The sequence below is a fragment of the Somniosus microcephalus genome, unplaced genomic scaffold (assembly GCF_052327205.1).
Source record: "Somniosus microcephalus isolate GS21.2 unplaced genomic scaffold, FLI_Smic_1.0 unresolved_chr1, whole genome shotgun sequence".
Lineage (NCBI taxonomy): Eukaryota > Metazoa > Chordata > Chondrichthyes > Squaliformes > Somniosidae > Somniosus > Somniosus microcephalus.
Window position 1 is genome coordinate 12183630 of NW_028225179.1, and position 26790 is coordinate 12210419.

At 47.6% G+C, this 26790-nt stretch overlaps 1 protein-coding gene and 2 pseudogenes across 2 annotated transcripts in view; all 3 read left to right on the forward strand.

Annotated features, from left to right (window-relative positions):
- LOC147093451 (uncharacterized) overlaps positions 1-20690 on the forward strand; it is a 29035-nt pseudogene extending 8345 nt beyond the window's left edge.
- LOC147093446 (uncharacterized) overlaps positions 1-26790 on the forward strand; it is a 316083-nt gene that overhangs the window by 111882 nt on the left and 177411 nt on the right. The window lies entirely within an intron of this gene.
- The window catches only part of LOC147093447 (uncharacterized), a 420125-nt pseudogene that overhangs the window by 86469 nt on the left and 306866 nt on the right, over positions 1-26790 (forward strand). The gene's annotated exons all lie outside the window — the stretch shown is intronic.

Consider the following 26790-nt stretch of genomic DNA (forward strand, 5'->3'; position numbering starts at 1 on the left):
AACGGCCACTCCCCAGTGTGAATGCGCTGGTGTCTGAGAAGGTCAGAGGAATTAGTGAATCCCTTCTCACACACGGAGCAGGTGAAGGGCCTCTCCCCAGTGTGAATGTGCTGGTGTCTCAGAAGGTCAGAGGAATTAGTGAATCTCTTCTCACACACGGAGCAGGTGAATGGCCTCTCCCCAGTGTAATGCGCTGGTGTCTCAGAACGTCAGAGGAATTAGTGAATCCCTCTTCACACATGGAGCAGGTGAACGGTCTCTCCCCAGTGTGAATGTGTTGGTGTATCAGCAGGTTGGATGAATTAGTGAATCCCTTCCCACACTCGGAGCAGGTGAATGCCCTCTCCCCGGTGTGAACTCGCTGCGTCGATGAGTTTCCAGCTGGGCCATGGAGCTGAATCAGTTGAAGCCTCATCCACACACACAACACGTGTACGGTTTCTACCCGCTGTGAACGGTGTGATGTTTTTTCAGACTGTGTAACTGGTTAAAGCTCTTTCCACAGTCAGTGCACTGAAACACTCTCACTCGGGTGTGTGTGTCTCGGTGCTTTTCCAGTCACACCGATCTTTGAAATCTTTTCCCACAGACAGAACAGGCAAACATTTCTCCTTCCACATTCAAAGTCCGATATTCCCTGTAAAAGCAGTTTACAAAAGACATCACTGTAAGTTCAGGATTAAAATTTGGAACAGATAATTCTAGTTTCTATGGAACATTCTCTCCTCTCTTATTACATAGAATTACACAGATTGTACAGCACAGAAACAGGCCAATCGGCCCAACTGGTCCATGTGGTGTTTATGCTCCACACGAGCCTCCTCCCATCTCTCTTCATCTCACCCTATCAGCATCTCCTTCTATTCCTTTCTCCCATGTGTTTATCCAGCTTCCCCTTAAATACATCCATGCTCTTCGCCTCAACTACTCCCTGTGGCAGCAAGTTCCACATTCTCAGCACCCTCTGGGTGAAGGCGTTTAATCTAAATAGGACTTCCCCGGGCAGCCAATCAGCACTGCTGCCTCTTTTGTGCATTTCCTGACAAGGCAAAACAGTTGATATTTTCTGATCAAAAAGAGCTGAGGTCGGCAGCAATAGTCCTGTTTTGCCTCCTTTGGAGACCAGGTGTACAAGTAGAGTGAGCGCAGCCTTCACAGCAACCGCAATAAAATTGTTACAGTTGTGAAGGAACTTTGTGTAAGTGCACTGGACCAGAAACAAAATATGTGTGTCGATTATTGTCTTATTACCTGATGTGCCAAATAACTGCCTGAATCCAAGAGGTTAAAGCTTAAAACTAAAGGCTTTTATTAAGTAAGAACATGGCATCGAGTTAACACAGGGAAACCATCATTCATCACTGACCCAGCCCTTATGAGTAAGACTCACACCAATCTGGAAGGATCCCAGAGGGGCGGGGCTAGGGAGGAGCATTAGTGGCTACACCTGTAGAACATTCCAGACATTAACAAGTACAGCAACAACAGACAATACAAATGCCAGAACACAGAATTATTTCAACACATTCACCCCCTGCTATAGATTCAGTCTGTCAGGAGGTCTGATAGTCCACTGGGAACGATGTAACTCTTGCTGAGGCTCCTCCCAGGGGACTAACTCCGGTTCATTCGAATTCCCAGAATCATCAGTATTTTCCACACTGAGGGTTTGTGTCTCTGAAGGTCCAATACCACGATTGAAAACTCTACTCTCAGAGTCAAACTCTTTTCGAGCTCCAGCAGGTGCAAGATCTTTAATAGAGACTGTATCCTCTCGCCCATCCAGATATTGAATGTACACATACTGGGGATTAGCATGGAGCAGTTGTACTTCCTCCACCAGTGGATCAGTCTTGTGGCCTCTCACATGTCTGCGCAACAGCACAGGGCCCGTGGTCGTCAACCATGTGGGTAACAGTACTCCATTGGTAGCTTTTCTTGGAAAGCTAAACATCCTTTCATGAGGGGTGGCATTCATCGCTGTACACAAAAGAGACCTTATGGAATGCAGCATGTCTGGCAGGACATCCTGCCAGCGAGAGGTCGGCAGGCCTCGCGACTTCAGAGACCGTACGATAGCCTTCCACACTGTCGCATTTTCTTTCTCGACCTGACCATTACCACGAGGGTTATAGGTGGTAGTTCTACTCGTTGCAAGCCCTTTCGATTGCAAAAACTTTCACAATTCTTCGCTCATAAAGGCAGAACCCCTATCACTATGTATATAGTTAGGCATGCCAAACAAGGAAAACAGTTGGCAGAGGCATTTAATTACAACAGCACTGGTCACATCCGGACAGGGGATAACAAAAGGGAACCGAGAGTACTCGTCTATAATATTAAGAAAATAGACATTACGGTCGCTCGATGGAAGGGGACCTTTAAAATCGAGACTCAAACGCTCAAATGGTCGAGTTGCTTTAATAAGATGAGCTAGCTCGGATGGCTTATAGAAGCGGGGTTTGCATTCAGCACAAACACGACAGGATCTGGTCATTGTCCGGACCTCCTCAATAGAATAGGGTAGATTGTGGGACTTAATGAAGTGGTTCATTCTGGTAACCCCAGGGTGGCAGAGTGCATCGTGGAGACTTTGAAGCTTATCTATACCTAGACTAGCACATACACCTCGTGACAAAGCATCCGATGGCTCATTGAATACTCCAGGCCTGTACTGAATATCATGGTCATATGTTGACAGTTCTATTCGCCATCTTAAAATCTTACCATTTTTGATCTTGCCTCTCTGCTTAGTATTGAACATAAAGGCCACAGATCACTGGTCAGTAATAAGCGTAAAACGTTGGCCAGCGAGATAATGTCTCCAATACCTGACTGCTTCGATAATCGCCTGTGCCTCCTTTTCCACTGAAGAATGTCGAACTTCTGGTCCTTGCAATGTACGAGAGTTGAAAGCTACTGGTCTACCAGCTTGGTTAAGAGTTGCTGCCAATGCAAAATCAGATGCATCGACTTTCCACTTGAAAAGGGATCTTCTCATCCACGGCACATACCACTGCCTTCTCAATGTTCCGTTTGATATTAAAGAAAACCTCCTGAGCTTCCACCGATAGCGGACAAGACGTCGACTTAATGAGGTCGGACTTTATCTGAGTAGCTAGCCACCCACTGGGCACAGTACGAGAAGAATCCCAGACACCTTCTTAAAGCTTTTACAGTGTGAGGTAAAGGTAATTCCTTAAGTGGGCGTAATCTTTCAGGATCTGGCCCGATTACCCCATTCTCCACAACGCAACCAAGAATACACAAACGTGTAGTATTGAAGGTACACTTGTTTTCGTTGTAGGTCAGATTTAACCTCTTTGCAGTCTCTAGGAACTTCACGAGATTTTGATCATGCTCCCGTTGGTCGCGCCCACGGATAGTAACATTGTCCAGGTACAGGAATGTTGCTTCCAATGCGTATTCATCCACCATACGATCCATCTTCTGTTGGAAGACGGATACCCCATTCGTCACTCCAAAGGGCACCCTAAGGAATTGGTACAGGCGCCCATTAGCTTCAAAGGCCGTATAAGGTCAGTCTTCTATTTTGATGGGGAGTTGATGGTAGGCAGACTTTAAATCAATGGTGGAGAACACGCGGTACTGAGCTATCTGGTTCACCATCTCAGAAATACGAGGCAAAGGATAGGCATCTAATTGGGTATACAAGTTTATAGTCTGGCTATAATCGACCACAAGTCTTTTCTTTTCATTAGTTTTAACCACCACCACCTGGGCACGCCACGGGCTATTACTGTGTTCGATGATTCCCTCCCGTTGAAGCCTTTCCACTTCCTCTTTTATAAATTTTTTATCTTCTGAACTATACCATCGACTCTTAGTCACTATAGGTCTACAATTAGGAGCAAGGTTCACGAACAAAGAAGGCAGACTTATTTTTAAAGTAGAAAGGCCGCAGACTGCGAGCGGAGGCTGGGATCCACCATACTTAAGGGTGACGCTCTCATGCTGACACTGGAAGTCCAAGCCTAAAATTAAGTTCACACACAACTGAGGTAATATGAGGAGTTTAAAGTCCTTAAACTCCGTATCCTTAACGGCCAATGTGACTTTACAATATCCAATTACCTCTGAAGGGACTTGGACGCCATCATGATTTCACTTCGAGTAGGATACACCTTCAATGAACAGGCGTTAACAAGGTTGGGGTGTATAAAACTTTCAGTACTGCCACAGTCTATCAAACACCCAGTAGGATGACCATTAATCTTGATGTCCGTCATAGATTTCGACAAGGAACACGGTATGGTCTGGTCAACCGTAACCGAGGCTAGAGTAAAACGATAGGCGGCAGCAGAGAAGACATCGGGTACAGGATTACCCTTACACACTTTACAAAAATGTCCCCGTTTCTTACATTTAAAACAGGTAGCCTCTCTGGCTGGGCATCTTTGCCTGGGGTGTTTAGATTGGCCACAAAAATAACACTTAGACCCATGGGGTACAGCCGCAACAATAGGATTATGTGGAGGCTCCTTTGGTGTTATGGATGCCTCCATACTCGGAAAGCATGAGGCTGAGAGAGACACATGGGCTGATGCGTATACTTCTAAATTCTTCTGGGCTACATCAAACGATAGAGCAGTAGTGACGACCGTTTTTAAAACTAATGAGTCATTCTCGAGGAGTCTCTGTCTAATATAATTAGATCGGAGGCCAGATATGAAAGAATCGCAGATGGCTTCTTCCTGATACAATATGGCAGAGACAGCCTTATAGTTGCAATCCTTAGCCAAAGCCTTAAGACCCTGCAGAAAATCGTCCAGTGATTCCTCGGGTAATTGCCTGCGAGTAGACAAAAGAAACCTGGCGTATACTTTGTTAACCGACTTAAGGTACTGGGCCTTAAGGGCTGCGAGGGCCTCTTCATATGTAGTAATATCTTCAATTATAAAGTAAGTTTGATGACTTACCAAGTTGGTTAGAAGACCCAACTTGTTAACCGTCGGATCGAATGATGCGATGAAGTGTTCAAAACATCGAAGCCAATGCGTAAATTTCTTCAACGCATCTGCCGAATGGGGATCAATATCCAGACGCTCTGGTTTCAAAAATCGATCTATCTTCCAAAAGTTGTTACTTAATAAAATTGATGTGCCAAATAACTGCCTGAATCCAAGAGGTTAAAGCTTAAAACTAAAGGCTTTTATTAAGTAAGAACATGGCATCAAGTTAACACAGGGCAACCATCATTCATCACCGACCCAGCCCTTATGAGTAAGACTCACACCAATCCGGAAGGATCCAGAGGGGCGGGACTAGGGAGGAGCATTAATGGCTGCACCTGTAGAACATTCCAGACATTAACAAGTACAACAACAACAGACAATACAAATGCCAGAACACAGAGTTATTTCATCACATTACCCTACTGTAAAGTGCCTTGAGATGTTTTAAAAGCTCTATGTAAATGTAAATTGTTGTTGGTGTATAGAGAACTCTGTTGAAATTTAGTGAAATGATCAATAACCAAGGAAGATCATTTCTTTGTTTGGTTCTGTTAGTTTTCATAGAATCATGGAAAAGTACAGCACGAAGGAGGCCATTCGGCCCATCATGCCTGTGCTGGCTGTTAGAAAGAGCACTCGTGCTTAGTCCCACATCCCTGCTTGTTGTCCGTAACCCTGTAAGATCCTCATCCTCAAGTACCCGCCCAACTCCCTTTTAAAATCATTGATGGAATCAGCTCATGACCTTTTCAGGTAGAGCGTTCCAGATCCCGACAACTCTATGAGTTTTATTCAATTGTTACCACAGTTGCTTCTGTGAAGGTTTAATAATAAATGCATTTTGCTGTGAAAACAATTAAAACATTCCTAGTATATAAATAGACAGATGCATCAAAATATTAAAATTGTGGGAGGGAGGGCAGTGCTCGCCCAGGGCCCAATAAACAATGGAATTCTTGTTTCCCAACCCAATGCTCAGAAGATGAAGTCCCAGAGCTGCCTCTGGCTCGGTTCCACCTGCCCTATTCTGACAAGCTGAGGTGTTGGTCAGTGCACTGTGATTGCCCTGTGAGCAGAAAATGGCAAATACAGAAATATGACCAAAATAACACATTTTAACCCCAAAGATGTAAATCCCCGTCCCACACACTCTCTCTCCTCCCTGTGCTGAAATCCAAACCCACCGCACCATCTCCAACATTTCTTTCCTCTTCTCCCAGTTTTCTCCCTCCCTCTGCTCTGGTTGGGTTCAGTTCTACACCCGCTGTGTGCAGAGTGAGAATAAAATCAATGAGTCAATGATTGTCTCTCCTGGTCACTGGGACCCTGAAACCTACAGTTCTCCACCTGCTGTGTGCAGAGTGAGAATAAAATCAATGAGTCAATCATTGTCTCTCCTGGTCACTGGGACCCTGAAGCCCCACCCACTCTCTGTTCCTGTACCAAGATGGCCGCACATGCGCTGTGCTGCAGGTGGAACTGGTCTGCCTTTCCTCCACCAAGATGGCAGCGCCTAACCCGGGCCTGTCACCGAGAAAAAGCCTCACCGCTGCCATCTGGCGGAACACATTCGGCCGCTGGATCTCATTCGGGCCTGAGACCATTCTCCAACTTTATAAACTCTGCGGTGCGGCCTACCCACAGTTTATTAATCTCCCGGCCCCGCTCCCGCCGACCTGCATCTCCGCCCGGCGACTGCGTGGGGCTTTCTCTGTAAAGTCGGTGAGGGACACGTGACCCGAGCCCAGGGCCTGATTGATGGGAGCTTCCGATCAACAGGGAGCGAGCGGGGCGGGGCTGGAGGAGCGAGCCGGCGGCGGTGCCTCCGACCAATCAGGGAGCCCGAGGGGCAGGACTAGCGGCACCCAGTGGGCGGGGCTGGAGGAGCGAGACGGCAGCGGGTCCTCCAACCAATCGGGGAGCCCAAGGCGTGGGACTAGCGGCAGCCGGTAGGCGGGGCTGGAGGAGCGAGCCGGCAGCGGGTCCTCCAACCAATCGGGGAGCCCGAGGGGCGGGACTAGCGCCGGCTGATTGTCTGATCCGCGGGGCAGCGAGTTTCTCCAGTCCCTTGTTCAGGGCCCGGGGCCAGGGGAGGCTGTGGGCCTTTATTCCCCGCATTGGACACAAGGCTCTTTGGCTCACAACACACTGGCTCAGGTTTTAATTGAGACTTTTTTAATTCATCAATAAAAGCAGATAAACCCTGTGCTTCTGTGGAACAAACTTTTTAATATTTGGGAGTAAAAGTACAAGTTATTTTCCCTCTGCGGAATTTATTATTAGTTTCAGGAAACAACAACGCCTTTAAGGTAGTGAAACATCCCAAGGCTCTTCACAGGAGCATTAGAAAACAAAATTTGACACCGAGCCACATAAGGAGATATTCGGGCAGATGACCAAAAGCTTGGTCAAAGAAGTAGGTTTTAAGGAGCATCTTAAAGAAGGAGAGAGGTAGAGAGATGGAGAGGTTTAGGGAAGGAATTCCAGAGCTTAGGGCCCAGGCAACTGAAGGCACGGCCGCCAATGGTGGAGCGATTAAAATCGGGGATGCTCAAGAGGCCGGAATCAGAGGAGCGCAAATATCTCGGAAGGCTGTAGGGGCTGGAGGAGATTCCAGAGATAGGGAGGGGTGAGGCCACAGAGGGATTTGAAAACAAGGCTGAGAATGTTAAGATCAGACACTTGAGGAAAAGCAGGGAGTGGGGGAGGGTGAAGCCCTTACGGGACAGGGTCGTTTATTCTGTTCTGCGACAGTTACTGGGACAGACTGTATCTCCCCTCTCCTCCACACAGGGATTTGTGGTAGTTAAAGGGACAGCGATTCTTCTTGTTCTGCGAGATTGTAATTAAAGGGACACTACTCTGAGATGGCTACGAATCTTTAGTGTCGCCAGCCTTTCTAAAACATTTTCCTTTCTTTGAGGATCTGTATGAACTCGCTGGTGACTCAGCAGGTTGGATGAACTCTGAAACCTCTTTACACAGTCAGAACATTTAAAGGGTCTCTCATCGGTTCTGGGACAGGAGGGATCTGGTTAACAGTGATCACAATATCATTAGGTTTAAAGTAGTTATGGAAAGGGACAAAGAAGAATCAATGGTGAAAATACCCAACTGGAAGAGAGCCAATTTCAGTGATGTGAGAAGGGATCGAGCACAGGTGGACTGGAAACAAAGATTGTCCAGGAAAACTGAATGACCAATGGCAGGTCTTCAAGGCTGAGATAGTTCGGGTACAAACCAAGCATATTCCTATAAGGAGGAAAGATGGGGCATCCAAAGCTAGAGCTCCCGGTGACAAAGGATATCGAGGTTAGAATAAAACAGAAAAAGGAGGTTTACGACAAATGTCAGGTACAGAATACAGTCAAAAACCAGGAGAATACAGAGAGTGGGGGGCGGGGGGGAATGAAACAGGATATAAGAAGGGCAAAGAGAGAATATGAGAAAAGATTAGCAGGTAACATAAAAGAGAACCCAAAAATCTTCTATAAACATATGAAAAGTAAAAGGATAGTTAAAGGAATGGTGGGGCCGATTAGGGACCAAATAGGAGCTCATCATACAGAGGCAGAGGGCGTGGCTGAGGTACTGAATGAGTACTTAACATCTGTCTTCACAAAAGAAGAGGATGAAGTTAATGTCGCAGTAGAGGAGGGGGGGAGTAGAGAAATTGGATAAAAATGGATAGAAAGGAGGTGCTAAATAGGTTGTCATCACTCAAAGTTAACAAGTCACCCAGTCCAGGTGGATGCATCCTAGATTGCTGAGGGAAGCTAGGGTGGAGATAGCAGAAGCTCCGACCACAATCTTTCAATCTCCCTCAGATATATGGGAGTGGTGACAGAGGATGGAGGATTGCAAATGTTACACCCTGTTTAAAAAAAGGGAGGGATAAACCTAGTAACTACAGGCCAATCAGTCTATCGTCAGTGGTGGGTGAACGACTAGAGACCATTGTCAAGGACAAAATTAATTCTCACTTGGAGAAGCATGGGTTAATAAGGGGCAGCCAGTATGGATTTGTTAAAGGTAAATCATGTCTGATTAACCTGATTGAGTTCTCTGATGAAGTAACAGAGGGTTGATGAAGGTAGTGCAGTAGATGTTGTATATATGGACTTTCAAAAGGCATTTGACAAAATACCACATAAGAGACTTACTCGGAAAATAGAAGCAGAGGGAATTAAAGGGCTGATGGTAATTTGGGTATATAATTGGCTAAGGGAGAGGAGGCAGTGAGCAGTGCTGAGGGATGTTTTTCTGACTGGAGGGAAGTATGCAGTGGGTTCCCCAGGGGTCGGGATTAGGACCATTGCTTTTCTTGTTATATATAAATGACCTGGAATTGGGTATAGGTGAACAATTTCAAAGTTTACGGATGATACTATTGACTATGTTGCCAAGTTTTGTGAGTGTAGTAGTAGCAGACTTCAGAAGGACAGAGACAGACTGTGAAATGAGCAGACACAAGGCAGATGACATTAAATGAGGATAAGTGTGAAGTGATGCACTTTGGGAGAAACAACAGGGAGAGGCCGTATAATCTAAATGGGACTAGTTTGAGGGGGTGCAAGAGCAGAGGGACCTGGGGGTCCATATTCACAAGTCTTTGAAAGTGCCACGGCAAGTTGGTGAGGTGGTTCAGAAAGCGTATGGGATACTTGGCTTTGTAAATAGTGCCATTGAATACAAAAACAAGGAAGTTACACTAAACCTTTACAAATCACTAGTTAGGAACATAGGACAGGAGGAGGCCATTCAGCCCCTCGAGCCTGTTCCACCATTCAACGAGATCATGGCTGATCTGCGACCTAACTCCATACACCCGACTTTGGCCCATATCCCTTAATACCTTTGGTTAACAAAAACCTATCAGTCTCAGATTTAAAATTAACAATTGACCGAGCATCAATTGCTGTTTGCAGAAGTGAGTTCCAAACCTCTACCGCCCTGTGTGTAGACGTGTTTCCTAATTTCACTCCTGAAAGGTCTGGCTCTAATTTTTAGACTATGCCCCCAGTCCTAGAATCCCCAACCAGCGGAAATAGTTTCTCTCTATCTACCCTATCTGTTCCCCTTAATATCCTGAAAACTTCGATCAGACGACCCCTTAACTTTCTAAATTCCAGGGAATACAACCCTAATTTGTGTAATCCCTCCTCGTAACTTAACCCTTGAAGTCCAGGTATCATTCTGGTAAACCTACGCTGCACTCCCTCCAAGGCCAATATATCCTTCCTAAGGTGTGGTGCCCAGAACTGCTCACAGTGCTCCAGGTGTGGTCTAACCAGGGTTTTGTACAGCTGCAGGGTTTTGGCCTCAGCTGGAGTAATGTGTACAATTCTGGGCACCACACTTTAGGAAGGATGTCAAGACCTTGGAGAGGGTGCAGAGGAGGTTGACCAGGATGGTACCAGGGATGAGAGACTTCAGTTAAGTGGAGAGATTGGAGAAGCTAGGATTGTTCCCCTTAGAGCAGAGAAGGTTAAGAGGAGACCTAATAGAGGTGTTCAAAATGATGAGGGGTTTTGATCGAGCAAGTAGGGAGAAACTGCTCAGTCTGGCAAGTGGGTTGGTAACCAAAAGGTCACAGATTTAAAATAGTTGCTAAAAGAACGAGAGGGGAAATGAGGAGAATTGTTTTCATACAGAAGGTTGTTAAGATCTGGAATGCACCATCTGAAAGGATGCTGGAATCAGGTTCCACAGGAACTTTCAAACAGTAATTGGACGAGTCCTTGAAGAGGACTAGTTTGCAGAGTTCTGGGGATAAAGCTGGGGTTTGGGACTAAATTGGACAGCTCTTTCAAAGACACGATGGACACAGACACGATGGGCCGAACCACCTCCTTCTGTGCTGTTAGATTCTATGATCAGTGTGAAGTCGCTGGTGTCCCTTAAGGATGTTAGAGCTTTTAAAGCACTTCCCACAGGCAGAACATTTAAAGGGCCTCTCGTCAGTGTGAACTTGCTGATGTGTCAGCAGGTTGGATGACTGAGTGAATCCCTTCCCACACACAGAGCAGGTGAACGGGCTCTCCCCAGTGTGAACTCGCCGATGTACCAGCAGGTTGGATGACTGAGTGAATCCCTTCCCACACACGGAGCAGGTGAACGACCCCTCCCCAGTGTGAACACGCTGATGTAACAGCAGGTTGGAGGGCAGAGTGAATCCCTTCCCACACACAGAGCAGGTGAACGGTCTCTCCCCAGTGTGAACTCGCTGGTGTGTCAGTAGGTGGGATGACCGAGTGAATCCCTTCTCACACATGGAGCAGGTGAACGGTCTCTCCCCAGTGTGTAGGAGCCAGTGTCCCTTCAGCTCCTGGGGGCTTTTAAAGCTCTTCCCACAGTCAGAACATTTAACGGGTCTCTCGTCAGTGTGAACAAGTTGGTGTTGCTTTAGTTCCCTGGGGCTTTTAAAGCTCTTCCCACAGTTAGGATACTGAAATGGTCTCTCATCAGTGTGAACAAGCTGGTGTCCCTTCAGTTCCCTGGGGCTTTTAAAGGTCTTCCCACAGTCAGAACATTGAAATGGTCTCACATCAGTGTGAACAAGCTGGTGTCTCTTCAGATACTGAGCATTTTTAAAGCTCTTCCCACAGTCAGAACATTGAAATGGTCTCTCATCAGTGTGGACAAGTTGGTGTTGCTTTAGTTCCCCGGAGCTTTTAAAGCTCTTCCCACAGTCAGAACATTGAAATGGTCTTTCATCAGTGTGAACAAGCTGGTGTCTCTTCAGATCCTGGGGGCCTTTAAATCTCTTCCCACAGTCAGGACACTGAAATGGTCTCTCCCCAGTGTGAACTCCCTGGTGTGTTTGCAGGTGGGATGAACAAACAAATCCCTTTCCACACACGGAGCAGGTGAACAGACTGTCCCTGGTGTGACTGCGCCGTTGAACTTCCAATGCAGACGGGGAACTGAATCCCTTCCCGCCGTCCCCACCTTTACCCGGTTTCTCCCCGGTGTGACGGTGCACGTGCCTCACCAGGTCAGGTGATCGGTTGAATCCGCGTCCACACACTGAACACGTGTGCGGTTTGTCTGCGTTGCGATCACTGCTCTCTCCTTCCATGTGCAAAGACCGATGATATTCAGGTCCTGATGAATCCAGCGACTCTGTCAGATCTTGACGTGATGTTTGGTCTGAGCTTCGCGTCTGTAACTGCTCCACTTCTATAACCCTGTAAATTGAGATCAGAAAAGGATCAGAGGCAAACTGTTGTTTAATTTTCCCCTTTCCGAACCTAGGGGCAGTGAAGCTGATTTTCAGGCCCCAGCTGCTGCACAGGTTGGTTGAAAGGATCAGCAGTAATGGCGGCTGTAATACCCACAAGTCCACGCGCTCCAGAAAGCACTCTGTTGACTCTGAGTCCCGCGCATGTGCTCATGGCCCCCGCGCTCTCCCTCCTGCTCTACAATCGCCCACCCGATCGGTCCACAACACACATGCTCAGCACACAAAACCCCGCGGTTGGAACATCGGGCGTGCATGCGGAGCCGCAACATCTGGTACGCGTGAGCGGCTCAGGTGCGGGCGAGTCGGTGTTTCGCCTCAGCCACCAGGGAGGTGCGCATGCGCAGGATGACCCAACATTCTTCCCGTCAGCAATCACTCCCTCATTTCTTTAATGAAAACAGAAAATGCTGGAAATACTCAGCAGGTCAGGCAGCATCTGTGGAGAGAGAAACAGAGTTAACATATCAGGTCGATGACCATTCGTCAGAACTGCTTGCTCTTTAGTGTCAGCCAGTGGCTCAGTGGGCAGCACTCTCGCCTCGGAGTCATAAAGTTGTGGGTTCATAGTCCCACTCCAGAGACTTGAGCACAAAAATCTAGGCTGACACTCCAGTGCAGTGCTGAGGGAGTGCGGCACTGTCGGAGGTGCCGTCTTTCAGATGAGATGTTAAACTGGGGCCCTGTTTGCCCTCTCAGGTGGATGTAAAAGATCCCATGGCATTATTTCAGGAAAGAAAGACTTGCATTTATATAGTGCCACCAGATATCCTAAAGTGCTTTACAGCCAATGAAGTACTACAATGAAGTAGTCACTGTTGTAATGTGGGATAGAGCAGGGGAATTATCACCAGTGTCCGAGCCAATGTTTATCCCTCAATCAACATTTAAAATGATAGATTATCTGGTCATTATCACATTGCTGTCTGTGGGAGCTTGCTGTGCGCTAATTGACTGCTGCATTTCCTACATTACAACAGTGACTACACTGCAAAAGTACTTCATTGGCTATAAAGTACTTTGGGACATCCGGTGGTGGTGAAAGGCGCTATATAAATGCAAGTCTTTCTTCCTTCACTGGTCTCACCAGCGACCTCTTCTGGCGGTTGGTTGACTGACAGCCGAGAGTCCGCGCATGTGCACTTGGAGTGGCGGTCTGGGTCGAGTCCGGCACAGTGACCCCTCCCGGTCACCAAGGGTAATGACCGCGCATGCCCAGAGGAGACCAACCCCCCTCCCCCCACTCGGAGCTGCGCCTGCGCACTCGGATCCTGCCGGACGGAGTCGGCGCGGGGCCATTCCGGGGAAAGGACTTGGTGTCGGTTCCAGAGTTGCGATCGGTGACGTGTAGTGAGTTTTCTCCGCTCCGATTGGGTGGAGAATGGTGCGGGGTGGATCGGGAGAGAATTGAGAGAAATAGAAAAAACTCAGAGTCCGTGAGGCCCCGGACCGAGCGGTGGCACTTGGACGGTGCACGTGATCTCCTCGGGGACACATCACCCGGGCCCGCGGCCTGATTGACAGCAGCTTCCCACCAATAGGGAGCGAGCGGGGCGGGGCTGGAGGAGCGAGCCGGCGGCGGGCCCTCCAACCAATCGGGGAGCCCGAGGGGCGGGACTAGCGGCACCCAGTGGGCGGGGCTGGAGGAGCGAGCCGGCGGCGGGTCCTCCAATCAATCAGGGAGCCCGAGGGGTGGGACTAGCGGCATCCAGTAGGCGGGGCTGGAGGAGCCAGCCGGCGGCGTGTCCTCCAACCAATCGGGGAGCCCGAGGGGCGGGGCTAGCGGCACCCAGTGGGTGGGTCTGGAGGAGTGAGCCGGCGGCGGGTCCTCCAACCAATCCAGGAGCCCGAGGGGCGGGACCAGCGCCGGCTGATTGTCTGAACTGCAGGGCAGCGAGTTTCTCCAGTCCCTTGTTCAGGGCCCGGGGAGGCTGTGGGCCTTTATTCCCCGCATTGGACACAAGGATCTTTGTCTCACTGTTAACACACTGGCTCAGGTTTTAATAGAGACTTTTTAAATTCATCAATAAAAGCAGATAAACCTTGTGCTTCTGTGGCACAAACTTTCTAATATTTTACAGAATCAGAGAATGGTTACACCACAGAAGGAGGCCATTCGGCCCGTCGAGCCCGTGCCGGCCTTCTGCAAGACCACTTCAGCGAGTCCCACTCCCCGCCCATTCCCCGTAACTCTGCACATTTCATTCCTTCATGTACTCGAGGGGCCGAATGGTCAACTCCTGCTCCTATCTTCTATGTATCTATTATCCGATGCACAGGTAGGCCCCATGGCGGCGGCGGACCTGTGAGGAGCGGCGGTGGTGATATAAAGCGAGGTGGTGGAGCAGGTAAGCCCCACAGCAGCGGACCTGTGAGAGGCGGCGGCGGTGATATAAAGAGCGAGGCGGCGGAGTTTATAGGGTGTCTGTAATTCTTGTGACACTTCCTGTGTCCCTGATAACCATGTGTGCGGGAAGTGTATCCAGCTGCAGCTACTGACAGCACATTGCGGCGCTGGAGCTGCGAGTGGATACATACTGGAGCATTCGCGATGCTGAGGACATCGTGGATAGCACGTTTAGGGAGTTGGTCACACCGCAGGTAAAGGCTGCACAGGCAGGAAGAGAATGGTTGACCACCAGGCAGAGTAGTACGCGCAGGCAGGTAGTGCAGGGGTCCCCTGTGACCATCCCCCTCTCAAACAGATATACCGCTTTGGATATTGTTGGGGAGGATGGCTTATCAGGGGAAGGCAGCAGCAGCCAACTTCCTGGCACCGTGGGTGGTTCTGCTGCACAGGATGGGAGGAAAAAGAGTGGGAGAGCTATAGTAATAAGGGATTCTATTGTAAGGGGAATAGATAGGCGTTTCTGCAGCCGCAAACGTGACTCTAGGATGGTATGTTGCCTTCCTGGTGCAAGGGTCAAGGATGTCTCAGAGCGGCTGCAGAACATTTTGGAAGGGGAGGGTGAACAGCCAATTGTCGTGGTGCATATAGGTACCAACGATATAGATAAAACAATGGGATGAGGTCCTAAAAGCTGAATATAGGGGGTTAGGAGGTAAATTAAAAAATAGGTCCTCCAAGGTAGTAATCTCAGGATTGCTACCAGTGCCACGTGCTAGTCAGAGTAGAAATAGAAGGATATTTCAGATGACTACGTGGCTAGAGGAATGGTGCAAGGGGGAGGGATTCAAATTCCTGGGATATTGGAACCGGTTCTGGGGGAGGTGGGGCTAGTACAAACCTGACGGTTTGCACCTGGGCAGGACCGGGACTGATGTCCTTGGGGGAGTGTTTGCTAGTGCTCTGGGGGAGGGTTTAAACTAAAATGGCAGGGGGTTGGGAACCTGAGCAGGGAGACAGAGGAAAGGGAAACAAGGATAGAAGCAAAAGACAGGAAGGAGAAAAACAAAGGTGGCGGTCAGAGAAATCATGGGTTTAAATCAAACATAGCCACAGTAAATAATAATTCTAAAAGGTGTAAGAGTGTTAAAAAAACAAGCCTGAAGGCCTTGTGCCTTAATGCGAAGAGCAGTCGTAATAAGGTGGATGAATTAGTTGTGCAAATAGAGGTAAACGGATATGATATGATTGGGATTCCGGAAACATGGCTCCAGGGTGACCAAGGCTGGGAACTCAACATCCAGGGGTATTCAATATTCAGGAAAGATAGGCAAAAAGGAAGAGGAGGTGGGGTAGCATTGCTTTTTAAAGAGGAGATTAACACAATTGAAAGGAAGGATATTTGCTCTGATGATATGGAATCTGTGTGGGTAGAGCTAAGAAATACCAAGGGGCAGAAAACATTAGTGGGTGTGTTATACAGACTGCTAAACAGTAATGCGGAGGTTGGGGATGGCATTAAATGGGAAATTAGAGATGCGTGCAATAAGGGCACAACAATTATCATGGGTGACTTTAATCTACATATAGATTGGGCTAACCAAATTAGTAACCATACTGTGGAGGAGGAATTCCTGGAGTGTATACGGGATGGTTTCCAGGACCAATATGTCGAGGAACCAACTAGAGATCAGGCCAACTTAGACTGGGTATTATGTAATGAGAAAGGATTAATTAGCAATCTTGTTGTGCTAGGCCCCTTGGGTCAGAGCGATCATAATATGATAGAATTCTTCATTAAGATGGAGAGTGAAGTAGTTGACTCAGAGACTAGGGTCCTGAATTTAAATAAAGGAAACTATGATGGTATGAGGTGCGAGTTGGGTAGGATTGATTGGGGAATGTTACTCAAAGGGTTGACGGTAGATAGGCTATGCAAACATTCAAAGATCACAGGGATGAACTACAGAATTTATTCATCCCTGTTTGGCATAAAAATAAAACAAAAAAGGTGACTCAACCGTGGCTAACAAGGGAAATTAGGGATAGCTTTAGATCCAAGGAGAGGACATATAAATTGGCCAGAAAAAGTAGTAAACCTGAGGATTGGGAGCATTTGAGGATTCAGCAAAGGAGGACAAAGGGATTAATTAAGAGGGGGAAAATAGAATATGAGAGTAAGCTTTCAGGGAACATAAAAACTAACTGTAGATATGTGAAGAGAAAAAGATTGGTGAAGTCAAGCATAGGTCCTTTGCAGTCAGAATCAGGGGAATTTATAATGGGGAACAAAGAAATGGCAGGCCAATTAAATACATACTTTGGATCTGTCTTCACAAAGGAGGACACAAATAACCTCCCAGAGATGTCGGGGAACATAGGGTCTAATGAGAGGGAGGAACTGAAAGAAATCAGTGTTTGTAGGGAAATGGTGTTAGGGAAATTGACGGGATTGAAGGCCGATAAATCCCCTGGGCCTGATAATCGACATCCTAGGGTACTTAAGGAAGTAGCCCTAGAAATAGTAGATGCATTGCTGATCATCTTCCAAAATTCAATAGACTCTGGAACAGTTCCCATGGATTGGAGGGTAGCTAATATTACCCCACTATTCAAAAAAGATGGTAGAGAGAAAATGGGGAATTATATCGGTAGTGGGGAAAATGCTCGAGTCCATTATAAAAGATGTAATAGCAGAGCACTTGGAAAACAGTGACAGGATCGGACAAAGTCAACATGGATTTACAAAAGGTAAATCGTGCTTGACTAATCTACTGAAATTTTTTGAGGATGTAACTGGTAGAATAGATAAGGGAGAACAGTGGATGTGGTGTATTTGGACTTTCAGAAGGCTTTTGATAAGGTACCGTATAAGAGATTAGCGTGTAAAGCTAAGGCACATGGGATTGGGGGCAAGGTACTGACTAATAGAGAACTGGTTGGCAGACAGGAAGCAAAGAGTTGGAATAAACAGGTATTTTTCCGAGTGGCAGGCAGTGACTAGTGGGGCACCACTGGGATTGGTCCTAAGACCCCAGCTATTCACAGTATATATAAATGATCTAGACGAGGGAACTAGATGTAACATCTCCAAGTTTGCAGACGACACAAAGCAGGGTGGGCGTGTGTGAGGAGGATGCCGAGAAACTCCAGTATGATTTGGACAGGTTGGGTGATTAGGCAGAAGCATGGCAGATGCAGTATAATGTGGATAAATGCGAGGTTATCCACTTTGGTGGCAAAAACAGGAAGGCAGATTATTATCTGAATGGCAATAGATTGGGAGAAGGGGAAGTGCAATGAGACCTGGGTGTCCTTGTGCACCAGTCGCTGAAGGTAAGCATGCAGGTGCAGCAGGCGGTTAAGAAGGCAAATGGTAAGTTGGCCTTCGTAGCGAGAGGGTTTGAGTACAGAAACAAGGATGTCTTGCTGCAGTTGTACAGGGCCTTGGTGAGACAACATCTTGAGTATTGTGTGCAGTTTTGGTCGCCTTATCTGAGGAAGGATGTTCTTGCCGTGGAAGGAGTTCAACGAAGATTCACCAGGCTGATACCTGGGATGGCAGGAATGACGTATGAGAGATTGGGACGATTGGGCTTGTACTCACTGGAGTTTAGAAGAATGAGAGGGGATCTCATTGAAACTTATAAAATTCTGACAGGACTGTGCAGACTAGATGCAGGAAGGATGTTCACGAAGGTCGGGGGAATCCAGAACCAGGGGTCACAGTCTAAGATATGGGGTAAGCCATTTAGGACAGAAATGAGGAGGAATTTCTTCACCCAGAGAGTGGTGAACCTGTGGAATTCTCTACCACAGAAGGCAGTAGCGGCCAATACATTAAATATATTCAAGAAGGAGTTGGATATATTTCTTAAGACTAAAGGGATCAAGGGGTATGGGGAGAAAGCAGGGACCGGGTACTGAACTTGGATGATCAGCCATGATCGCATTGAATGGCGGAGCAGGCTAGAGGGGCCGAATGGCCTACTCCTGCTCCTATCTTCTATGTTTCTATGTTTGTATGTTTCAGTTTGAGCTGGAGTGGAGATGGAGGAGAAGCTGCTGGGTTTCACCCCCAGTACTTCTGAGCCCAGGAGGACCCAACAATTTCCAATGTGAGACTGTCAAGGGAGGTGGATTCTGGGGGAGATTAGGTTGTTACACAGACACTGTCCGTACAATGTAAAAGAGTATTGTTTTAGGAACAAGTATTTCTGTACAGGCTTTTAATCCAGTTTACATCTACAGATTTGTTTTAATTCATTCTTGGGATGTGGGCGTAGCTCGCAAGAGCAGCAAATATGGCCAATCCCCAGTTTCCCGTTGAGAAAGGGGGTGGTGAGTCGCCTTCTTGAACTACTGCAGTCCGTGTGGTGAAGGTATTCCCACAATGTTGTTCGGTAAGGAGTTCCAGGATTATGACCCAGCAACGATGAATATATCTGAGTCAGGATGACGTGTGACTTGGAGGGGAACTTGGATGTGATGGTGCTCCCATACAACAGCTGCCCTTGTCCTTCTAGGTGGTGGAGGTTGCGTGTTTTGGAGGTTCTATCAAAGTTCTGGTCGAGTTGCAGATGTATAAAGTTCCTTTCCTTCGCCCCCTCCCCCTCCCCCTCCCACCTCTCTCTCTCCTCCCATAGAGGTCAGAGTCTTGTGTAGGCCCAGACCAGGTGGCGGATTCCCTTCCCTGAAGGACATTAGTGAACCAGTTGGGTATTTATGACAATCCAGCAGCTTTCATGGTCACTTTTTTCTAGTGCCGACCCCACAATTGACCAGATTCATTGAGCTCAATTTCACAACCTGCCTTTGTTTTCTTGTGGGTTGTCTCTCACGCTCCCTGTTTTATATTAATTTTACAGGGCACTGGAAGGGGAGGATTTACAGATGGTAAGCTCAAACCAATCATCACTTCAAGATCTGACAGAGTCACTCGACTCATCGGATCTGAATATCATCGGCCTCTGAACATGGAAGCAAAAAGCACCGTTCACAGCGGGGAGAAACCGTACACGTGTTCTGTGTGTGGACGAGGCTTCAGCCGATCCTCTGGCCTATCGAGACACAAGTGCATTCACACCAGGGAGAGACTGTTCACCTGCTCTGAGTGTGGGAAGGGATTCACTAATTCATCCCACCTACTGACACACCAGCGAGTTCACACTGGGGAGGGGCCATTCACCTGCTCTGAGTGTGGGAAGGGATTCACTCAGTCATCTGACCTTCAGACACACCAGCGAATTCATACTGGGTAGTGGCAGTTCACCTGCTCTGAGTGTTGGAAGGGATTCACTAATTCATCCAAACTGCTGAATCACCAGCGAGTTCACACTGGAGAGAGCCCATTCACCTGCTCTGAGTGTGGGAAGGGATTCACTAATTCAACCAACCTGCTGAATCACCAGCGAGTTCACACTGGAGAGAGCCCATTCACCTGCTCTGAGTGTGGGAAGGGATTCACTAAGTCATCCAACCTGCTGAATCACCAGCGAGTTCACACTGGGGAGAGGGCGTTCGCCTGCTTTGAGTGTGGGAAGGGATTCACTCATTCATCCCACGTACTTACACACCAGCGAGTTCACACTGGGGAGAGACCGTTCACTTGCTCTGAGTGTGGGAAGGGATTCACTAACTCATCCAACCTGCTGAATCACAAGCGAGTTCACACTGGGGAGAGGCCGTTCACCTGCTCTGAGTATGGGAAGGGATTCACTCAGTCATCCACCCTGCTGAATCACCAGCGAGTTCACACTGGGGAGAGGCCGTTCACCTGCTCTGAGTGTGGGAAGGGATTCACAAATTTATCCAACCTGCTGAATCACCAGCGAGTTCACACTGGGGAGAGGCCGTTCACCTGCTCCGTGTGAGGGAAGGGATTCAATCTGGCATCCAAACTGCTGATACACTAGCGAGTTCACACTGGGGAGAGGCCGTTCTCCTGCTCCGTGTGTGGGAAGGGATTCACTCAGTCATCCAACCTGCTGACACACCAGCGAGTTCACAAGTGACTGCAGGGGTTGGATTCTGCTGTTGTTGCTGCTGTTAATCACATTCAGGACTGAACCATGTTCATTCTGACAGTTGGGGTTTGTTTCTGCTGATGTTAATAACCCCTATAACTGGGCTGTAGTTTAATATTCTGGATAGATGTCAAATAAACGAGCTTTGTTTTAAACACATTATTGTAGATTTTCTTCTTTCCCACCTGAGTGTTTAGCATCACCTGGCTGGAGCTCAAAGGACAATCTGGGGGAGGATCGTACGGCGGGAACAGAACTCCAGCCTGGACACAATCCTTCAGGGCCACACTGAGAGGGGCAAACGGCACTTTGGTCTTTCTTGTCTCTCTTCACTGACAGCAAAGTTGCCGTGCGGGTTAATCTCGAGGCGTGTGAGGAACGTGTCCCAGCCGCTCTCTGCCATGGTTCAGAGCTCCTAGGCACGGAACAGAAGGCTCCTTTAGGAATGCACACCAGTGCTTTTTTTTTTAATGGCCTTATTAACCTGTGTTGCTACTTTTAGTGATTTATTTATCTGTATCCCTGGATCCCTCTGCTCCTCCAGCCCATTTAGACTCTTAGGGAGAAATTCGGTGGCGCCGGGGCTAATTTTAGCGCCCCAAAAAATTTAGCGCCCCTGCGCATTAAATTCAGTGGTAGCACCCCAGGCAGGAAGCAGGGTGCTACTGGAAGTGCTCCCCTCCCTCTTGAGGCATTACCAGTGAATTTCACGGCGCTTCGTGTAACAGCGCCATGCCTGTCGGCACATAGCACCATGTCATAGCAGACCTCCCTCCCTGATTAAAGGGGAGGGGCCTAGCATTGCACACACCGGGGCCCTGCTGGACCACCGGGGTGTGGGGTGTCAGATCAAGAGGAGCGCTGGGCTGTGCGATCGTGGCCGACACCCCGAAGAAGAAAGGGGAAGGGAGCAGGTGCTGGCTGTTGGCCAAAATAAAAAGTTGCCGCCCAACACCTGCCCTTTAAGTGGCGTCGCCATGGCTGCAGAAATGACCCCTGACCCTGTCGGACATATCGTCCAGCGATAGGTCAGTGGTCGCAACCCAAGGTTGCAGCCGGGGTGCTGCGCGTGGCGATGACGTCATTGCCGGAGGTGCAGTGCCACGGGGAGCTACCGACTACCTCCGCCGCTAACCTCCTGCTGAATATCGCGGGAGGCACAAAGCAACCCAATTTCACCCCCTTGTCCAAGTAGTGAGCGGCCTCCTTATTCTACCCACCAAAACACACCACCTCACACTGACCTATAGTGAAATTCATTAACACACCACCTCACACTGATCTATAGTGAAATTCATTAACACACCCCCTCACACTGATCTACAGTGAAATTCATTAACACACCAGCTCACACTGACCTATAGTGAAATTCATTAACACACTCCCTCACACTGATCAATGGTGAAATTCATTAACACACCACCTCACACTGATCTATAGTGAAATTCATTAACACACCACCTCACACTGATCTATAGTGAAATTCATTAACACACCACCTCACACTGATCTACAGTGAAATTCATTAACACACCACCTCACACTGATCTATAGTGAAATTCATTAACACACCACCTCACACTGATCTATAGTGAAATTCATTAACACACCACCTCATACAGATCTACAGTGAAATTCATTAACACACCACCTCACACTGATCTATAGTGAAATTCATTAACACACCACCTCACACTGATCTACAGTGAAATTCATTAACACACCACCTCACACTGATCTACAGTGAAATTCATTTGCCAATTACACACCCATTGTGAAATTTATTAATGTCTTCTTGCATTTTGTCTTCCTCAGTATTAACTCTACCTCCCAATTTGGTGTTATTGACAAATTTTGAAATTGTTCTTCTGATTCACGTGTCCAAATCGTTTATGTAAATGGTGAACAATAGTGATCCCCGCGCCGATCCCTGTGGAACACCACTTCCCACCTTTTGCCAGTCTGAGTAGCTACTCTTAACCCCTACTCTCTGTTTTCTGTTTTGTGACCAGCTTGCTATCCATAACAGTATGTAAGATTGACAAGATGACCAAGGTCAGGCCGTGTGGAGTGAAGGGCCAGGCAGCAGAATGGATGGAAAGCTGGCTACAAAACAGAAATCAGAGGGTTGGAGTTAAGGGTAGTTTGTTGCGATCTTTCCATTCATTCTGTTGCCTGGCTCTTGAATCCACACGGCCTGACCGTGGTCATCTTGTCGACCGTACATACTGCAGACACAGTGCACCAGTGGTGGAGGGGGTGGATATTGAGTCCTGTGGCAGGGGCACTGATGAAGTGGATTTCTCTGTCCGTGAGTTTTGAGGCATCGCTAGTTGTGTTTTTCACCTCTTTTCACCTTTAAAAAAAACCTTGCTGCCAGTTTATTAAAGCCATTAACAGCCGCTCGGGTGGGACACACCAATAAATGAGGCCTTGTTTCCCTCAGAATGACAGGCCTGAAACCCGAGTTAGAAAACATTCAGTAATTAAACCAGACTGGGCGGGGCCTGAGGTGCGAGTTAGTAACGGAAAATTGGTGGCCAGCATACTTCACACCAGGGCTGAGGACCCGGGGACTCGGGTTTCTGTGTCATTTATTGATTAATTTTGTTTATTGCTTAATCTCAATCAGACTGGTGGGTCATCTTGCTGTCTGATGGAGGCATGGGTCCCCAATGGAGGGCTCTCTATGCGGGAGCCCTTCCCAGCACCATTGGGGATCTGGGGTGGAGACTGTTGCAGGGAGCTGTCGTGTGCAACAGTTTAAGCTCCTTTCCGGACTCCAAGGTCAGATGTGATGTTTGCGACCTAGACGAGTCCACGTGCCATGTATATATTCAGTGTGAGAGGTTACAGCCCCTGTATAGTTCCCTGAAGGGGCTGCTCCTCAACTCTTGGTTACACTTTAGCCCCACGCTCCTAATCTTTGGCCGCCAGGTGCGGAGTGGGGGTGGGTAAGTGGGAGGATCTTCTCCTGGACCTGCTCTTGGGCCTGGTGAAAACAGCAATTTGTAGGCCCTGGATGGGCGGGGCCCATGGGGGTTCACTCTGGCTGCCTGCCTCTCTCCCATGGTCTTATCACTGCCCGGGTGGCCCTGGAGAGGGAGCAGGCGGTGTCCACCGGTTCACTTGATACCTTCCTCGACTGGTGGACACGGAAGGTATCAAGATGCGATAATCGATCCTCACAATCACATTGTGATTTAATTATTAATTGTCTGTGTGTCACAAATACATTTCTTCTATTTTGATACAAAAGTTCTGCTAGACATGTTAAACTACTAGTTATTTAATCCGGGCTGCAGCTGCTGAAAGGTTGACTGTACTGAGGTTTGTGGCCAGAGCTGGCAGACATGTTGTTCTGAAGTCTGATGTCTCACACCTGAAGAGTCTGTTTATGTCGTGTTGTAATGACACTTTTCTGTTGCCTGGTGTCAGAAATAGAAACCAAAGGAAGATGATGCCCCACTCTGTTAATCAACTCTTCGACACATTTCCATTTCTTAATTTACAAAGATCACAACTCCATTAGTGGACAATGGATTGCCAGTCTGCCACTTTTTAGTGAGGCTTGAAAGGATTCACTGTGAAGCTACACCTGCCCATCTGTCTGTGTGTCACTGTGTTTGGATTGTGTTAGACAACAGTCCTAATATCTCACCTACATCCATTACAATTTTTGAAATGTTAGATTGTACTTGGAAGAAGTTGAGTTTGAATCTGACAATTCTGAAATTGGGAGCTGTTAATAATTTCTGTTTTTCACATAACTATATAGTGATGTGATCAGTCAAAGCAAATTAAAAGATGGTGCTATTTACTGAACACAACTGAATAATTCTACAAGGATGCTATCACTGTCTTCCTCAGTATTAAATACACCCCCCAATTTAGTGTTATCGGCAAATTTTGAAATTGTACTTCTGATTCCCAAGTCCAAATCATTCATGTAAATGGTGAACAACAGTGGTCCCAGCACCAATCCGCATGGAACACCACTTCCCACCTTCCGCCCGTCTGAGTAAATACCTTTAACTCATCCCATCACTATAACTGGACTTGTCTCCATTCCCGTGCCAAGGGGATTGCTGTACCAGATGGGAGGGGCAACATTTGGGGACTCTCGATTCTCCACCAATTCCCATTCCCCTTCTTTCTGGTGGATAATGGAGGTGCCACTGTGTGTAATGTGTAAGTCAGTAAGAGTTGTCAGTGAGGATTAATCAGCACTTTCTAATTGGAGATGATAATCAATGGAATCTTTCAGGCAATGAATTGTAGATTTTATAGCAAAGATTAATATACAATTGAAGTAAAAGGTCATAATTTTATTGTAAAATATTTCAGGGACACACCACAGAAATTAAGGGGAAAGATCAGACAGCAGTACTTAAAGGGACACTGTTGCCCTGACAACTCAATCAGCTATATATCCAGAATATTAAAATCCAGCCCAGTTATAGGGGTTATTAACATCAGCAGAAACAAACCCCAACTGTCAGAATCAACATGGTTCAGTCCTGGATGTGACTAACAGCAGCAATAACAGCAGAATCGAACCTCTGCAGTCACTTGTGAACTTGCTGGTGTCTCAGCAGGTTGGATGACTGATTGAATCCCTTCTCACACACTGAGCAGGTGAACGGCCTCTCCCCGGTGTGAACTCGCTGGTGTGTCAGCGGGGTGGATGACTGATTGAATCCCTTCCCACACACGGAGCAGGTGAATGGCCTCTCCCCAGTGTGAATGCGCTGGTGTCTGAGAAGGTCAGAGGAATTAGTGAATCCCTTCCCACACACGGAGCAGGTGAATGGCCTCTCCCCAGTGTGAATGCGCTGGTGTCTCAGAAGGTCAGAGGAATTAGTGAATCCCTTCTCACACACGGAGCAGGTGAACAGTCTCTCCCCAGTGTGAATGTGCTGGTGTATCAGCAGGTTGGATGAATTAGTGAATCCCTTCTCACACACGGAGCAGGTGAATGGTCTCTCCCCAGTGTGAATGTGCTGGTTTATCAGCAGGTTGGATGAATTAGTGAATCCCTCCTCACACATGGAGCAGGTGAACGGTCTCTCCCCAGTGTGAATGTGCTGGTGTATCAGCAGGTTGGATGAATTAGTGAATCCCTTCCCACACTCGGAGCAGGTGAACGGCCTCTCCCCGGTGTGAACTCGCTGCATCGATGAGTTTCCAGCTGGGACATGGAGCTGAATCAGTTGAAGCCTCATCCACACAGACAACTCGTGTACGGTTTCTCCCCGCTGTGAACGGTGCGATGTTTTTTCAGACTGAGTAACTGTTTAAAGCTCTTTCTGCAGTCAGTGCACTGGAACACTCTCACTCGGGTGTGTGTGTCTCGGTGCTTTTCCAGTCACACCGATCTTCGAAATCTTTTCCCACAGACAGAACAGGCAAACTTTTCTCCTTCTACATTCAAAGGCCGATATTCCCTGTAAAAGCAGTTTACAAAAGACATCACTGTAAGTTCAGGATTAAAAGTTGGAACAGATAATTCTAGTTTCTATGGAACATTCTCTCCTCTCTTATTACATAGAATTACACACATTGTACAGCACAGAAACAGGCCAATCGGCCCAACTGGTCCATGTGGTGTTTATGCTCCACACGAGCCTCGTCCCATCTCTCTTCTTCTCACCCTATCAGCATCTCCTTCTATTCCTTTCTCCCATGTGTTTATCCAGCTTCCCCTTAAATACATCCATGCTCTTCACCTCAACTACTCCCTGTGGCAGTAAGTTCCACATTCTCAGCACCCTCTGGGTGAAGGAGTTTAATCTAAATAGGACTTCCCTGGGCAGCCAATCAGCACTGCTGCCTCTTTTGTGCATTTCCTGGTGACGCGAAACAGTTGATATTTTCTGATCAAAAAGAGCTGAGGTCGGCAGCATTAGTCCTGTTTTGCCTCCTTTGGAGACGAGGTGTACAAGTAGAGTGAGCGCAGCCTTCACAGCAACCGCAATAAAATTATTACAGTTGTGAAGGAACTTTGTGTAAGTGCACTGGACCACAAACAAAATATGTATGTTGATTATTGTCTTATTACCTGATGTGCCAAATAACTGCCTGAATCCAAGAGGTTAAAGCTTAAAACTAAAGGCTTTTATTAAGTAAGAACATGGCATCGAGTTAACACAGGGAAACCATCATTCATCACTGACCCAGCCCTTATGAGTAAGACTC